We start from the raw sequence: 6365 nt of genomic DNA, 5'->3' as shown, positions 1-6365 counted from the left end.
TGACACTAAATGAAGCAGTCCAATTCGCTCGAACTCGAAGTTTTACCCGACAAAACTGTTGATGACAGTAGTTTCTATACAGATAAGCTTCTCAATTTCATTCTATTTGGTTCTAATACTTGCTTTTACTTTTAAAAACGTAATGACGGAAATTGGTTCTGAGATCACATATGATATGTAGAGTATTTTCGAACCTAATTACATATACAGTACATACGTTTTAATACTAAATATAATTTAGACACCTGATATTGCTGACATTTTTCTTTGTATTAGAAAAATCTTGTGTCTGCAGGGTGATTTGTGTGCTCAAATGTGACACTTCATGCTATGATAGAACAAGGGCTGCTTTATGGTAAGCAAGTTCTAAAGTATAGTACTGGGAGGTTTCAACATGCTTGTACTTAATGCTTATTGTCAAATCCTATTAACATCTATATTATACTGTGATGTGATTAGAAATAAACAATATAGATTGTCCGGTTTTATAGACACCACATAACACACTCACTATAAAGTAACCTGAATCACTTACAGTATTCTAACATAATGAAAGCATCAATGGACACTATAAAAATGACAAGTTTTTGTGTGTTGATGTCACATGCTTGTTTTTGAAGTTGAAGATAGGGAGATGATTGGTGGTTCAGCCTATGGGGGTCAACGGGCCATTTGTCGCACCTGTGATCTGGCTAAACTCGGTGTGTGCGATGAAGGACAAGTCATTCACCGTTCTTCTACTGTGAGTTTGGATTGGCCTCAAGTTTATGGTGTTTCGTTCGAGGTGGAAGATGAAGTGGCAGAGCTGCCGTTGAAATCTATATAGATCACAAAAACCAGCATGTACAATTTGTATTTCAACGGCAGCTTAAGGATTTGGTTATAGAAAGGAAAATTTAAGGAAGAATCCATTTGCATATCTTCATTGTAAAATGGAACCAATGAAAATTTTCTTCCAGTAGTTCAGGTCTTTTGCCTACGTGTGGCTTGGTGTGCTTTGGTTCTTTCATTGTGTTAGATTTTGAAAGGAAGTGTTTCCACTGCAAAACTACATCAGACTAGTGATAACACTAGGAATGTTTAAGATGGCTTTTTGGTACTTTGATTAGGACAAGTTTAGAAAAACAGGAATCAGGCCAACCAGGGACTACCATATGGTCTGTTTCGTTTGGAATTGTTAATAGAACTATTGCATGATTGATCATATTAATCGTTTCAATGGGCTACGGTGTTGTGAGACCTACCCCTTGAAGGCCTTACATCAAAGGTTGTTATGCTTGGGGGAACCTCCTTTGGTGCATCTCAAGTGCTTGAATTGGTAGAACATTATGTCCGTGCAATAAGTGATCTTTCTAGTCACAAGATCTCGGTCCGCGCTAGTTTGATGTCATGGTGCCATCTGTGGGAATATGAGCTTTGGTGGGTGTTCAAATATACAAAATATGATGAAGGGATAACCACATTTATCATTCATGACAAAGTCTGAAGGATAACAAGTCGCCTGCGAATAGGCGAGGTGCGGCAAAACTATATCAAGAGTAACAACATGCAAGCTGACAAGACTTGAAAGCATGTAATTCCTCAATCGAGAGCCCCGACAATACCAAGAAGTAGAGTAGACTAAAATTTATGCTTTAAATAAATATTTCTATTGTTGGATAAGACGAGTTAATTTCTCTGCTGTTTTGTAATTAATAAACCATTTAGAATTTACATTAGATAAACGGGTGTCGCTCCTTTCCCTTGTGAGGGTGGGAGGCACCTCCTTTTTAGAATTATGCAGAGTAGTTGTCGGAACAAAGACTAGACAGAGACTTACCCGTCAATAAAAGTAGGGGACCGAGAACGACGAAGACCTCCACAAGGGGAAAATCGGTTATGTAAACAGTAAATCTCTGGTCGGGTCAAGTTCAATAAAATCTCTGACTTAATAAAATCGGCTATGTAAACAGTAAACCTCTGGCAAGATTATGTTTACTAAAACCTCTGACCAAATGAAATCGGCTATGTAAACAGTAAACCTCTGGTCGTGTTATGTTTAATAAAACCTATGACCTAACGAAATCAGCTATGTAAACAGTAAACCTCTGACCGGGTTATGTTTAATAAAACTACTGAACTAATGAAATCGGCTATGTAAATAGTAAACCTCTGGCCGGGTCAAGTTCAATATAACTTCTGACCTATGAAGTCAACTATGTAAACAGTAAACCTTTGGTCGGGTTATATTTAATAAAACCCCTGACCTAATGAAATTGGCCATGTAAACATTAAACCTCTGGCAGGGTCATGCAAATAAAAGCCTCTAACCTCCATTGGGCGTCAACCCCCATGGCCCCCATTGGACTCTGAACATTGGTCATGCAAATGAAAGGCTCTGACCCACATTTGACATCAACCCCCATGGGGATTTGAACGTCAGTAATGCAAATAAAAGCCTCTAATCTCCATTTGACGTCAACTCTTGTGGAGCTCTGAACGTTGGTCATGCAAATAAAAGCCTCTGATCTCCATTTGACATCAACTCTTGGGGAGCTCTGAACGTTACTCATGCCCCAGAGCCTCTGATCAATACCTTATTGACGTCTATTGACACTATGAAAGTTAGATATGTTAATAAAACCCCTGACCTTTTAAAATACCAAATCAACATACCTCCAATCAAGGCAAGATAATATACTTAGGATCTTCAAGGATGTGTTATGATACAAGAGTTTAATTAGAGTCTCCACGGTCCGATTACGGCAAATCCCTGATCCGTTAAAAATTATTATCCTACATATGTTCCGGCCAAGGTGTATGAACCTAACTTCAATAATATGGGGCCGACCACATCTTATTTAATCATAGTACCATGAAGGATGCTGGTAATATAACCTAGATTACCATAATACTCAGAACATACACGGGGTATTACAAATCTAAGAACAAGGCCAAGCATTGAAGTGGTTAAAATAGAGCTACAAAGGGTCGAGATGCCACTAGGGATCTCCGACATCTCCATGTTTATAACATATCGGGTTCTGAAACGATAAACGGTCGAGACCTTCCCAGGGTCCTCCGACTTCTCTATGCTTAAAACCTATCAGGTTCTACAGCGCCAATGGTTCGGGATCCCAATAGAGCTCTCCGACTTCTCTAAGTCTAGAATTTACCTAGTTCTGCGACGACTAGAGGTCGAGAATACACTCAGACTCTCTTGTTTCTTTGTTAAAATTATAGTCATCTTTCTAACTTCATTAAAAACATAAAAATTAGCGTTATATGCTAGAGAACATCCCTCAGAAAATTGGTCCATCATCGAAACCACAGATTTAAGGAAAGTTTACATGATCCGAGATAAATTCAAAACACTTCGCCCTTATAGGTCCCACTCCCTTACAATCCTCGTGCTTTAGGGGATTATATACTGTTGATTCTAAGTGTTGGCAGCAATTTTGGTAAAACAAAGAGTGTTCACAAGATGTTATGTGTGATGTCTTAACATGAGATATCCTATGTACCTGCTGGAGTTCAAGAACATGTTTATGCAGGATTGTTTCAGAATGCCACATACAATGACAAGGCTTCTGATATTGGATGTACCTGCTGGAGCTTAAATGAAAGACGTGTTCATGTAGGATTGTTTCAGATGACATACACAAGGTCATGGCATCTGATATGGCTGTACCTGCTGGAAGTTATAAAAGGAATTATTGGATTATGCAGGATTTTTCCAGGATGTCAGACCCGATGTCATGACATCCTTGTCGCATCCGCGAAAAACAACCGGCGGGAAAAACAAACAAACAGAGCCGCCACCGTGCGTTATTTATCCCAAAGGAGGGAAAGGAAACGCTCGAAGTAAACCTGGAAAGGAAATGGTCTTACGACCGGAGATGCAAGGATCGGGAGTCGGTTACGCAAGGGGAAGGTATTAGCACCCCCTCACGTCCGTCGTACTCGACGGGATCCACGCTCAAAAGGAAAGAATAAGGTTGCTAGATAACTGCTCAAAGAATGCACACACACTAGAATAAAACACAGATGGAAGAAGGGGGGAATGGGCTCGCTAGGATATCGCATCCTATGCCTACGTATCTCATCTGGAATGAGAATCAGAGCTACCGTAGTTCGGCTAACGCACGCCGAAACAAAACACATACAAAGACGCTGAGACGTCAGGGCAAACACACAACTGGAAACGGACTGCCAATGGCTGGTCTTATGTCCGACTCCAAACAACAAACACAAACAAGGAAACCGAATGCCAATCACTGGGCTTACATCAGATTCCACACACACAACCCACAGGAAACCGACTGCCAATCGCTGGGCTTACGTCAGACTCCACACAAACAAGAGGGTAACAAACAGACAAGCTAAAAGGGAGTCAGGAACTCGAGCCTAATAACTGTCAAACAACGCACGCAAAAAAGGAAAAGGGTGCCTGGAGAGATCTCGCACGATCTCCTGTCTACGTACCTCATCTGGTATGAGGATCAGGGCAACGTAGTTCCTCTTAACAGGGGAGAAACTTTCTCCTAACCAGAGACCTGGAAATAACAAACTAAAAGGGAGACTGACTCGAGCCTAATAGTTGTCATGTAATCCACAATAGTCCTAGGTTGAGGTTTCTAACAGATTCTAACTCGCACAGGCAGCAAGTCAACAACACAGCAAGTAAGCAAACGGGTGAACAGGTATCACACACTATATGCAAACAAGAAGGCTCACACAACATGGTTGGGCTTTAGTCAAGGGGTCAAATCAACCTCGACAAACAAGCCAACTGGAAAGGGGTGTTTTGAGCTCTTAACCCTAACATTGAGAGTTAGGGTGAAGCAGATGAAATGGGAGATGAGGGTAAGACCTCATAGCTCTTATCCCTGGCCTGGGAGAGCTTCAATCAATGAAAGTGTAAGAGTCCAGAATCAGGAACTCTACTCCACATGACTGACACAACAAGATCTTGGGTTCTTATTCAAAGTGCATCAACACATGGTGTAAGCAGGATGAATGACACAACTGAATAGCAGGGGATGGATTGCACATCCCTTTTATCTGCCAATGCCTCTTCACTTAGGAGGTCTTTATATGTACAAGGCACAAAGATAAACAACCACAAACATTGCCTCTTAAAGAGGGCTTCAGACAGGTGCCTGCCAAAGTAACATGACAGGTCTTCCAGACTACATGAAGAAGAGGGATTATACCTAAGTGGTATGCCAACCACAAGCAAAGCAAAGCAAAGTTCAAATGAACTTAAAGCAACTTAGGTACCTGTGTAAACAACTAAACAAATCAGTACATTATTCAGACAACAGACAACAGTCAATAAGCAACAGATAATCCCAATGCACAATGAGTAAGCCATAAGGCAAACACTCAAGTGAATTATCATCAAAGCCTACAAAGCAAACAAATGTTAGCCAACAATAACAAATGACCAAACTCAAATGAAGAAGCAACATCAATCATGGAGATGCATACTTGAACCTGAAATTCACAACTCAAATGTAAGTCCAAACCACTAGGTCAAAGCCTAGGGTCAAAGGTGAAGAAAAAATTCAAAACAGGACCTGAAATTCAACACAATGCAACTTCAAACACATATTAACATGTCCTAAAAGGACCAAAACAAAATCATTAAGCAAAGGCATTTCATGTGCAAGATAAGTCAAAGACAATTTCAAAGCTCACAAATGATCATCATGAATGAAAATTCCAAATCAAAACAGAAATGATTCAAATAGTTCTGGAAACATTCATGAGCATACAACACATCCAACATGATTATCATACAAAAAATCAGAAGCATCCAAGTTCAAATGGCATGGAAATAAAATTGCACAAGTTGATCAACCAAATGTGTGACACAAATTGTCACACCATACAAACATGTGTGTAAAACAGAAATGGCAAATGAGAAAAATACCAAACCAAGCCTCACACATCCATAAACATGTCAAGAATAATCATGTAAAATTTTAAAGCATTTGGATTAAAATCAAGCATTTCACAATGAGATGAATGGAGCAAGGTCACAAATGTACACATGATCAAAGAGTCTAACACAAATCAAAAACCAGCCATGCACAACTTCAAAATTCATCATCGTAAGAAACTAGACAAAGAAAGGATCCTGCTACAAAAAATTTGGAATTATTTGAGTCATTTTTCAATTTGATATGATTTTTAGAAGTTGGCATAAAAAATTTGAAGTGAAAATGAACATAACATGGAAATTGGAGGGAAAAGGCTAAAATGAGAAAGCATTTGAAATATTGCTTTCGCCAGGAATCGAGCTTGGTCCGAATTTGAAAGAAGCGCGCGCCAGGCCAATACGCTGCCGTTTTGGCAAAAACCCTAGCGCACCTATTAGC

At 39.8% G+C, this 6365-nt stretch overlaps 1 pseudogene; it reads left to right on the top strand.

Moving 5' to 3' along the window:
* The first annotated feature begins 479 nt into the window (after positions 1-479).
* Positions 480-1179, top strand: LOC127091524 (uncharacterized; annotated as a pseudogene).
* Positions 1180-6365: the final 5186 nt, after the last annotated feature.

Source organism: Lathyrus oleraceus, chromosome 6 (assembly GCF_024323335.1).
Source record: "Lathyrus oleraceus cultivar Zhongwan6 chromosome 6, CAAS_Psat_ZW6_1.0, whole genome shotgun sequence".
Taxonomy (NCBI): Eukaryota; Viridiplantae; Streptophyta; class Magnoliopsida; order Fabales; family Fabaceae; genus Lathyrus; species Lathyrus oleraceus.
The sequence above is the reverse complement of the archived record's forward strand: the minus strand, read 5'-3'. Positions and strand labels throughout refer to the sequence as shown.